Here is a 12,284-nt window from a genome sequence, read left to right as displayed (position 1 = left end):
GTAAACTGATAAACATCTGAGATAGACTCAGAGCCCAAGACAAAAGACAGGGGCTAACGACTGGGCTGGGCTATTGTATTGCAAAACGACCATCAATAGGAGGAGGGAGGGGGGGGGGAGAGAGAGAGAGAGAGAGAGAGAGAGAGAGAGAGAGAGAGAGAGAGAGAGAGAGAGAGAGAGAGAGAGAGAGAGAGATGGGGGAGTGAGAGTAGCAGGGTGAGAGTGGGGGAGGGAGTTCCTGCCTGACGCTGAAGGGAGGGCAAGACCTCCAAGTTTGGCACCTGGATATTGCAGCTGCTTCCATCAGATGATCCTCCAGACTCCTGAGAATTATGCCAGGGGAATTGCCCCATAGAACTAATACATAGAAGGTCTCATTCTCGTTCTCCTTAATCTCCTTTCCCTCTTATTTAGGGTAGTCAGGTTGTAAGGGAGCTACATCCTTTAATAAATTCTTAATAAAGTAGAATCTAAGGAATAGGAGCCAACAGGGGCAGTGAGACTCTGTTCTAAGGGACAGGTACCAATGTGCAGCGGTTCTCAGTGAATCACATTTTGATCCCTGGCTGGAAAGGATTTGCATTTCTTCCACCTAGAAAGTAAACTCTGCCAGCCTTAAGTGCCCTGAAATATTTCTCTTAGTTTTTTTTAGCTAAACCCCACCTAGATGAGGCCATGGTGGCAGGCCTTCTCCCTCCATCCACAGGGGCTTGAGCACAGCAGACACTCTAATAGTGAACAGTGGTGGCCTGTTTTGATGCTCTCAGTTAATTCTTCCACCAGGGACCTTCTCTGGCTCTCTCAGAGAACCAGTTCTGTCTTCACTCTGCTCTGGACTCTTGCTGTTCTCTGAGATGAGCAGGTTTCCCACTGACTGTCTCACAGGTAAAGACCAGCAGAGGGTGTACTTCTCATTTCTCACTTGCAGAGAAGCTTTTGGCAATGTCTTTTTTCTTAAGAAAATTCTGTATTTTCTATTAAACGACTTCCTTCACTCTTCTTGTGACTCAGAAATCCATTATTAGCCTTCTCCATTGCTGTTTTCTGCTTTTTCTATGTCTGTCTCACTGTGTCTCTGTCTCTCTGTCTATCTCTGTCTCTTTCTTAATGAATATGTTGTCTTACTTTTATGGATATCTGTGAACCACTTGCATTCCTGATACGCATTGAACAAGGAGGAGGTGCCGTCAGTGGATAAAGATAGGTGAAATGACAAACAGACAAACCCAGGGGAGAGTTTGAATCTGAGTGTATTTTGCAGGCAAGCAAGCTAGATTTTTATACACATTTTTCAAGTGGGGAGTGTTTTTGTGCTTACATTTTTTTTTTCATACAATTCAAAATACAGGATGCAAAGTAATAATGTTGTCATCAATCTTGAATCATCATTCTTAAGTCATTGGCTTGGTATCAGTCCGCATGTGCACTCTTTATCAAAGGTCAATGGGAGGTAGGGAAGAATGGGAGGATACAAGGGATGGGATAAACATTGAGATGTAACAAGAATAAGTTAATAAAAAAAAATAAATAAATAAAAAATAAGTAAAACAAGGTTTAGCTATGTAGCTCAGACTGGCTTCAAACTCTCGATCTCCCTGTCTCAGCCTTTTTTGGGGTGACAGTTTGCCACCAAGTCCACCACACCCACCACACCGACCATGCTCTAACACTGGCTAATAAATGTATTGCTATTGAAATTAAAAAAAAAAAAAAAAAAACAAGGGTCAATGTTCTCTCATTATGCCAAACATCTGTGTGTCGAGACAGTTTTTTCTTAGCTCTTCTCATCACTATCTGGAGCTTTTTTAAACACTTTATTTGTAAGTCATAATATGACTCTGATTAATCCTTAGCCATGTTTGTATTAACAAATGGAGCAGAACTCGGTGGTAAACTTGCCTGAATGACTCTTGGCTGCAGTCCCAAGTTAGGGCGTTTCATAGCAGCAGAGTCGTATTTGGAAAGTTATGATACAGGAGAAAAACAGAATGTTCCAAAACAAGAAGGCTGCAGTCAGCTACTCCTGGCAGGAACATCAGACCCATTCCAGGAGGCTCTCCCTGGGCAGGGGTCGTCGCCTTGGGTTGTGCAGTAACATTTGTCACACAGACTCCACTGGAGGGATCATGACAAGGAGGAGTTTGGGGAGGCAACAGGTGGGCACTAGAAGTCGAACCCAGGTCCTCAGAAAGGGCAATAAAAGAACAATAAAGGGCTGGAGAGATGGCTCAGAGGTTAAGAGTACTGTTTCCTCTTCCAAAGGACCTGAGTTCAATTTCCCAGCAACCACATGGTGGCTCACAACCATCTCTAGTGAGATCTGGTGCCTTCTTCTGGTGTATATAATAAATAAATAAATCTTAAAAAAAAAAAAAAAAGTAATAAAGAGCAGTCTCTTTATCTTTTCTGTGTTGTGTTCCAAGAATCTGTTACATTCCCTTTGATGCTATTTATTATGTTGATTGGCTGACTGGTTGACCATGTGGACCCACTTGCCATGCTATTCCTGTGTAGGCCATAGGAAAGTGTAAATATTTGTTTCTTCTCCCATATGGGACACAGGTGACTGGGCACCAAGTGGCTGTCCTGGGACATAATTACTAGGACATGTAAAGTACTATAGGATCATGTCCACTGGGCTGTCGTCACTTTTCAGTGGCCTTGATCCATCATTCAAACTGTAAAATACTTTTTCTTGCCTGTCTGAAGAGGCAAGTCAGAATTCAGTGCCTTGGATGGCCTGAAACAAGATAGGAGCCGGAAACCTATTCCATTCTTAACATGCTGAGGAAAACACCCACACGTCCGAGGCTATCCTCTGAGTCACATCTTGCTGCTCTGCATGTGAGCAGGGAGTGGGCAAGCAGAGCATCAAGACTTTTTCTCCTGTCCACTCTATGCTGGGACTCGAACTCACATATCTGAGTAACAATTTCTGCCATGAGTTTGAAATGCCCAAGTCACAAAACCTCCACAGACCACCAGAGATCAGCCAGATGCAATGTCCACAGGGTCCTTTTTTTATTGATCTTGCTCTGGAGCAAGGACCACGCATTCCCCATAGGCTGAGGAAGTGAGGTTGGGGGGGGGGGGCTGATTCCTTAGAATACATGGTTTTTAAAGGCAGAAACTACAAGCAGGACTTCCCCAGCCTTGGCATCACATAATTGGGTAAGGGGCATAGGGGAAGTTGGCCTTAATTGATAAAGTACAGGGCAGAGGAGCTTTGAGTCATGCTGCAGGAAGACTCTTACCTAGACATTTCATCTGCTGTAGCTGTTACACTGCGGGTCTCCCACACAATTGGGGAAGGGGAAGCTGGCCCTAATCTGATAAGGTGAGCTTTTGTTTGGATCTCAGGGAAGTGAGCCCTGGTCTAGCTCCCAGGGAAGTTGGCTTCAAGCTGATTAAGCGTAGGGCAGGTAGGGGCTTCTGCTCAGGTAAGCTAGCCCTTGTCCAGTTCCCACAAGCTGTGTTCCCAGCCCTTGCTATTCTTGGTGTACCTGCCCTTGATTTGTCATCTCTCTCAGTGCTGAAATTCAGCAACCATTTGTGGGTTTCTCACTAAAGTTTGTTCCGGCACATCTTGTCTTGGTCAACACTCACCATACATTTCCCCTGGGAATATTGAGATCTTTCTGTCTTTCTGAGTTTATTCCATTGGGCAGCTTGCTCAGCTTTAAATGCGTGAGTTAGGAATATTACATTGGGAGGAAATCCATTCAACTCTCACTTGATATGTAGAAGGTATTTGGATGTCCTGGGAGTATGGATTGAAATTGAAAACAACTAAGGGTAGTTTGGGTTCATATATGGAATATCTGCTATTCACGGAATTAATGTTTTATGGGACATTTATTATCATTGACAAGTGGATAGGTATAGCTCAAAAACATAAACAAAAGAAAAAAGTTAATATAGAGATGAACCACTGTCACATGGCTTATTTTTGTTTTTCTTTCATGCATGCCTCAGTGGTGCCAGTAGAGTCAAGGCACCTGCCCCCATACAGTGCATGATCTGCACACAGCACATCTTTGCTGTTGTCAGCACCTTGTACACATCCTGATGGCTTTACAGTGCATAGTCCCATGTTTACTTTTGCTGCAGCAGATATAAATATTATTTTACCATATTTCTGTGTCTGACTTCATAATAGTTTTTTTTATTTCAGGTATAAAAGCAGAGCTCAGCATTATTGTCGGGCGTGGGGCACACAGATTTTGGCATATTTTTATTCTTGCTCCTGTGCCATTAGGGAGGCTGCTGCCTAGGCAGGCCAGCCCCTCCTCCTCTCGGGTTGGCCAGCCCCTCAGCCTCTCGGCTACATTTTTGTTGATCAGACTATATTAAAAAAAAAAAAAAACCTTCTTACCAAAAAATGTTTTTAAACATTTTTTCTTAATATTTTTTTCTAGCTGGAAGATCATCTAAAACTGGATGAAATCCAGCTTGTAAAATTCACTTGATTTTTGACAATGTCATAAAACAAAACAAAAAGACAAGAAGCAGTATACATGTTTGTGCGGGTCCTATTCAGGTATTTAAGAGGGTACAGTTCTGTTTGCTTCCTGGTCCCACTCCACTTGTTTCTTTCTTTCTTATCTTTTTCTTTTCTTTTCTTTTCTTTCTTTCTTTCTTTTTTTTTTTTTTTAAGAGAAGGCTTCTCTCTATAAGCCTGGCTGTCCTCGAACTCTATAGACCAGGTTGGCCTTAAACTCACAGAGATCCACTTGCCTCTGCCTCCAGAGTGCTAGAATTAAAGGTGTGTGCCACTTCCATCTGCCCGTGGTTACTTTTTTCATCTTTTCACTTTAAGGTAGTTCCTGCTTTTAAACCTAACATTAATTTCTTTTCAACAACAGAAAGATGGATTTTGTATTTTAATCCATTCAGTCAGCCTGTTTTGTGATTGGAAAGGGCATACATCCTTCAAGTCATTGTAAAGTGTGCATGCATAGTTGCAGTTCTTTTGTTGTTGTTATCCGCTGCCCTCCACCTGGAGACAGGGTATCTCTGTGTAGCCTTGGCTGTCCTAGAATTCACTCTGTAGACCAGGTTGGCCTGGAACTCACAGAAATCTGCCTGCCTTTGCCTCTAGAGTGCAAGGATTAAAGGTGTGCACCAACACCACGTGTGTGTGTGTGTGTGTGTGTGTGTGTGTTGCTATCTGCACTCTCAGTCATACTTTGTGTTTGAGTAACTATGCCTTCCTTTGCTTTCTTCCTATAGTCTCTTGGCTCTGCTTATTCCTCTCTCCAGTCTAAAATATGGATGCCAATACTTTTTGGGGGCCTGGTTTGATCCACATAAATTCTATTAGCCTGTTTGTATCCTGGAAAGTTCTTCTTTCTCCTTCAACTTTATTAGGTAACTTGGCTGAGCGTAGTAGTCTAGGCTGGGATCTCTGGTCTCTCAGAACTCAGAGTGAGTTCTCCAAGGATCTTATGGATTTCAAAGAAATTTCTGAAACTTAATAAACTTAAAGTAGTTCTATGATGGAAATTTATAGCTTTAAGAGTAGATGTTTTTAAAAAAAAGAAAACAAAGAAATGATTTCATGACACAACTCAGGAGTTAGACAGAGGAAGAGCTAGGCAAACACAAATCTAGTAGACAAAAATAGAAATCAGAGCGTAAAGTGATGAAATTCAGAGCTGCTTTTGGGACAGGAGAAAAGACAGCCTGTTGGCAGCTAATTGAGGGAAGAGAAGGAGGATCTCATTTAAGAGGACCAGGATCATCGGGAAAACACTACAGCAAACACTGGAGACACGCAGCGTCTTACAAGGAAGTACATTAGAAACCCGTCCTCCAAGCCACCCATGTTAAACTAAGAGGAGATCAGCAAACTACTCAGACCACCATACAAATGAGGAGGTTGGAACAGTGAAGAGCCTTCTCTCTCTCTCTCTCTCACACACACACACACAATCAACAACTATGTCTCCCCTCAAAACAAAACAGAGGCCCAGATGGATTCATAGAAGAATTCTAACAAGTGTTAATGGAAATCTATAGCCATTTCTTTAAATTCTATGCTTCTTAAATTATTTAAGGGAAAAAAAAAAAAAAAAAAAAAAAAAAAAAAAAAAAAAAAGGAAAGAAAGAAAGAGGACCACTTCCAAATTCCTACAAGTTCAGTATTACTACTGGACTTCAGACAACAGCGTCTGCATCGGAATCTGCATTTTCTTTTCATTTTATTCATTGCTCTGTGTATTAGTGTTGAGAAGCACCTTCTCACACCCCATGACTTTCTTCTGTGAGAAACCTGTATATTGTGGAGCATAATACAAGCATATGATTTGCATCCTCTGTTAGGTGCATTCATTTTACATTAGCATTCTTAATTGTATAATAGTCATATGTACTTTTAGGAGTTTGTTTGGTTTTCAAGACAGGGTATCTCTGTGTAGCATTGGCTGTCCCGGAACTCACTCTATAGGCCAGGTAGCTCTTAAGATTCACTTGCTATATGGTCAGATCTAATCTTTATACGTTTTGTTGGTAACCGTATTTTTTTACTCCCTGTGGAAACATACGCATACCCATGACCCCATCTCAAAACTATTGCAGGTTTCCATTTCATACTCAACAAATCTTTGTAGAATATTGGTTGTCCCAGCTCCTCAGTTTTTTCTATCACCCAATGGCTCTCCGTAGCTGATGTCCCTTCATAATTAACATTAAGAAAATTTAGAGTCAACAAAGCATTATTTAATCAGTCCCTGGGGGTCTTTACCCTTCCCTTTTGTTTAATAAGCATTTCTTTTAAGGTATGATTAGCTCTTTCCATGACTGCTTGTCCTGTGAGGTTGTGAGGTATACCAGTAACATGTTTTATATCATAATACATAAGGAAGTTTTTCATCTTAAGGAACGCATATGCAGGGGCATTGTCAGTCTTAATTTGTGCAGGTATTCCCATAAATGTCATTATTTCCAGTAAATGAGTAATCACACAGTCAGCCCTTTCAGAACTTAAGGCAGTTGCCCATTGAAAACCTGAACATGTATTGATGGTATGATGCACGTACATCATCTTTCCAAATTCTGCAAAATGAAACATATCCATCTGCCAAATTTCATTCCTTTTGTTGCCTCTAGGGTTAATTCCAGCAGGTAATAGGATTTGACTATATAAGGAACATGTAGGGCACTTATGAATTATTTCTCTGGCTTGTTGCCAAGTGATAGAGAATCTTTTCTTCAACCCCTTACCATTGACATGATGTTTTTCATGAAAATTTGAGGCTTCAAATACATTACCTATCAGTAATTTGTCGATCTCTTCATTTCCTTGTGCCAATGGACCTGGTACCTGTATGGGATCAAATATGAGTAATATACAAGGAATAATTTGTGCTTCTGATGACCTGTTGTAGTTCTATAAATAATGTAGTTAATTCTGAGTTATCAGTAGTAAATTCAGCAGTTTCTATATGGAAAACAACTCTTTCAGCATATTGAGAGTCAGTAATTATATTAAGAGATTCAGGAAAGTCTAACAATACCATAAGGATTGCATATAATTCTGATTTTTGAACTGATGTAAATGGGCTTTTAATCACCTTAGTCATTTTATCAGACTTATAACCAGATACCTGATTTATTTGCATCAGTGAAGAAGGTGGGTGCCCCTGAGATTGGTGACCTCTTTACAATACTTGGAAGGATCCAAAACCACCAGTATTTAATTTGTAACATTCAACCTGTGGAGATAGGGTAAGAGACATATTTGAATCCAGATCCAAGGCTGCACTGCCTTCAGTAGCATGCATTAGATCACTAATACTCAGTTCCCGTTCCTGCAGGTCTGTCACTTCTGGACTGGCCAAGGGAGTTCAGCTGGCATTGTTTACAGGGCCCCGAGCCGATTGGGCCCTCCTTCCGTTTCCCATGAGCAAGATATTTCCTTGCACATCTCTTTTTGATTGACAATCCCTAGACCAATGTTTCCTTTTCCCACAGTGACTACAGTACCCTGGAAGTCTTGACATCTTGTTATCATTATGGCCAGAACCATATGAGCCAAAACAAAACAAGTTATATTTTCTTCTGGGTCACTGCGCTTTCTATCTCTACAGTTTCTTTGCAGACCAATTTTACCACAATTAAAGCACTGAGTATTATGATATCTGGGCTCTCTAGCTAAAACTTGTCCCACAATACTGTTTTGATATTCCTGAGTGTTAATATTAACTGTTTTCTTTACCCAGTCATCTAATGGAGCGCCTCTTTCCTTTAATGGTCTAAGAACCCTCTTACATTCAGTATTTGCATTCTTATAAACCATTATAAGTTTTAATGACTGTTTAGTATCAGAGTTTGGCAACACTCTATCCATAGTGGATCCTAATCTCTGCAAAATTTCTGTGAAGAGTTCCACAGGTCCTTGGATTACTTTATTGAATGGAATAGTTGTTTTTCCAGGTTCCTCTACCAGCTCTCAAGCTCTCAAGGCTGCAATATGACATTGTTCAATTACTCTATCTTCAGATTGATTTTGTTCTCTTAAGTTAGTATATTGTCATTCACCAAGCAAATTGATCTGATCTCTATTAATATTTATTTCTCGTGTCATATTTTCTTGCTCTATGCTTACAGCCTCAGTTCACCACCATGATAACCACTGTAACTGTTGTGCTGCTTCTAATATCACTGAAACTAAAATTTTCCAATCTTGGGGAACAAGTCTATTCTGTGTGGCCCAGCTGTTTAACGAAGGCTGAGTGCATACCATATTTGATGATGGATTCCTTAAAATGTTTTAAATCCATCATATCTACAGGATGCCAGGCCATTTCATCATAATCCTCAGCACCATTTTGCGTGGGCACTTATCTCATAGTGACTGGAAAAGCTGAAGGTGTCTGGGCGACTCTGGAGGTCTCCTCCACTGGGCCATTTTTCTCCAAAGACCCTTTGGTCTGTCTGCCCTCCCTTTCCCCTGGTTTCCAACCTTCTCCACCGTTTTTAACTGAAGGTGCCTTTTCCTTTTCCAGACCTTTCAGTTTTTTCTTCATTTTGCCCATTTGTTCAGTCAAGTCAGTAATTCTTTCCAAAAGAATAGAGCTTATTGACTCTTCCATTTTTTTCTGGCTTTCCAGTCTCTCTATTTTCTGTCCTTCTTCACTCCCATTTACCAAAAATGCTATTTGCTTTCCCATCCCTTCATTTTCTTTCCTCATTCTTTCCATCTGTCCAGTAAAATCTGCAATCTTTTCCAAAAGGGTAGAATTTACTGACCCTTCTGGCTTTTCTATCTTATTAGCCTTTCTTCCAATCTGTCTAAGAATGAAATACAATAAAAGAATGAGAAAACAGAAAATTCCGTCTAAGTATAAAGCAGGAAAAAGTTTTGCAACGGTAGTTGCGATTTTGCTGATACTCTGAAACAGCATCTCTGTACCTTCGATTCTTGAATCTTCCCTCATACCACTAGAAATTACAGAACCCATTGGGCTCCACATTGGGCACCACTTGTTGGCTCTGTTTCTTAACAATTAGACTTTATTATACAATCCAACTAACCTATAAAAGATGAAAAAAGAGTTAAAGGGAAACTAGAATAAACATTCCAGTATCTGTTCCATGGGACAGATCTCCAGGTGTCTCTGGCCTGTTAGCTGGTCAGCTCCCCAATCCATGTGCCCTCCTGTTCCATAAACTGCAGCCTTCTCTCCTCTCTGCCTGTGTCTCTCTGGGGTGTGCAATGGCCAGTCTCGGTCAGGATCCCTCCCCCATCTGTGTTCGATTAGAAACACAATAGCCCAGTTGAAGTCCCCAGTCTGCTTCCTGAATTTCAGACCCAGGATGGCTCCATCCAGTCTATCACAATGTATCTGTGGTGTTTCCAAGGGGCAAAGCCTGCCAAGATTGCTTTTATTTGGGACAAAGCCTGCAGCCCTTCCACAAATTGCTTTTTGGGCTTGGGGTTTTATCAAAACCACAGAGAAACAAACCAGAAGTAAAGGATCTAGCTAAGATTTTAATTATACACAATTAGGGATTAGTGGAATAGTTAGTCTGCTCCTAATGTTAATGTGCTTCAGATAATTTGTAGCATATTTTATGTTATATTGTTTTCACGCCCTTTATCATCATTACTTTTTTTATATCTTCTGCTTTATAGAAATAAAGATGTCCTTTTTGACTCTTGTATTTTATGTCAAATTCTAACAAAAGTTTACTGAAGAACCTCTTCAGCCTTCCAGTGCACACACTTTGATATCATTCACATTGTCTGAAATATGCAATCAAAGCATGATGAACTTTAGCTCTGAGTGAACTCTTGAAACATGTTTTCAGAGGAAACGAGAATAGAAGAGAAGTGCTGAAATAGAAGGTAGTTTGAAATACTCATTATCAAATACTCAACAAAACATCCTAAAACATACACACACACACACACACACACACACACACACACACACACACACACACCTGATCTTCATAGAGCTCATTTCTCTGATAAACTATTTCTTTTCAATCTTTTGGTGCTAATTCTAATATTATTGTTAGTCATTGTATAAATAAAGCTTAAAGGAGACACAAGTTGTCAGAGCAGGTAAAGCCATTAAGGCTTCCTCTCTGTCCCGTCTCTCATCAAAAGAATTGAATGGTGTCTGGCATCTGATTCTTTCTTCCCTCGTCGCTCTTACATACACCCTTCTTCAGGGCCAGACCCTCATCCGGAGCTGGACTCCGGCACTCTTGATCTCCTTTATTGTCCTATTGCTCTAACTCAGACTTTAAGTACTGTATTGAAGAGATATGGTGACAGTGGACAACCTTGTCTTGTCCTTGATTTCAGTGGAATTGCTTTGAGTTTTTCTCCATTTAATTTGATGTTGGATATTGGCTCACTGTATGTACCCTTTATTATGTTTAGGTATGGGCCTTGAATCTCTGATCTCTCCAAGACTTTTACCATGAAGGGATGTTTTATTTTGTCAAAGGCTTTTCCTGCATCTAATGAGGTGATCATGTGCTTTTTTTCATCTTCTTTATATGATGGGTTACATTGATGAATTTTCATATGTTGAACTACCCCTGCATCCCTGTGATGCAGCCTACTTGATCATGGTGGATGATATATTCAGTTTTTTCTTAGATTCGGTTTGCAAGTATTTTATTGAGTAATTTTACATCAATGTTCATGCATGAAATTGGTCTGAAATTCTCTTTCTTAGTTGAATCTTTGTGTGGTTTATGTATCAGGATGGCTGTAGCTTCATAGCATGAGTTTGGCAATGTTACTTCTGTCTCTGTTTTGTAGAATAGTTTGAGAAGTGTTGACAATAGCTTTTGTTTTAATATCTGGTAGAATTCTGCCCTAAAATCATCTGGCCTTTTTTTTTTTTCTGGTTGGTAGACTTTAGATGACTGCATCTATTTCCTTAGGTATTACAGGACTGTTTAAACTGTTTAGCTGATGTGGATTTAACTTTTGTAAGTGAAATCTACCAAGAAAATGGTCCATTTCTTCTAGATTTTCTAATTTTGTGGAATACAGGTTTTTGAAGTAAGATCTAATGACTTTTTGGACTTCTTTGGTGTCTGTTGTTATGCCTTTTCATCTCTGATTTTGTTAATTTAGATACTCTTCCTCTGCCTTTCAGTTAATTTGGCTAAGCATTTGTCTATTTTGTTGATTTCTCAAAGAACCAGTTTTTCATTTCATTGATTATTTGTATTGTTCTCTTTGTTTCTAATTTGTTGATTTCAACCCTGGGTTTGATGATTTTCAATCACTTACTCCTCTTGGGTTTATTTCTTTCATTTTGATCTAGAGTTTTCAGGTGTGCTATTAAGTTACTAGAATGGGATCTCTCCAGTATATGAAGGCACTTAGTGCTATGAACTTTCCTATTTCCATTGCTTTCATTGTGTCCCATAAATTTGGGTATGCTGTGCCTCCATTTTTATTGAATTCTAAAAGATATTTATTTTGTCCCTGACCAAGTAGTCATTGAATAGAGAGTTGTTCAATCTCCATGAGTTTTAAATTTTCTGTTGTTGTTGAATTCTAGCTTTAACCCATAGCGGTATGATAAGATGCAAAGGATTATTTACATCTTCTTGTATCTGTTGAAGTTTGCTTTGTGACCAAGTACATGGTCCACTTGGGAGAAGGTTCCATAAGATGCTGAGAAGAAGGTATATTATTTTGTGTTTTGGTGAAATATTCTGTAGATATCTGTTAGGTCTAGTTGATTCGTGATATGTATTATTTTCATTATTTCTCTACTTAGTTTCTCTCTTGATGATCTGTCCAT

This window comes from Acomys russatus, chromosome 9 (genome assembly GCF_903995435.1).
Source record: "Acomys russatus chromosome 9, mAcoRus1.1, whole genome shotgun sequence".
Taxonomy (NCBI): domain Eukaryota; kingdom Metazoa; phylum Chordata; class Mammalia; order Rodentia; family Muridae; genus Acomys; species Acomys russatus.
The sequence above is the reverse complement of the archived record's forward strand: the minus strand, read 5'-3'. Positions refer to the sequence as shown.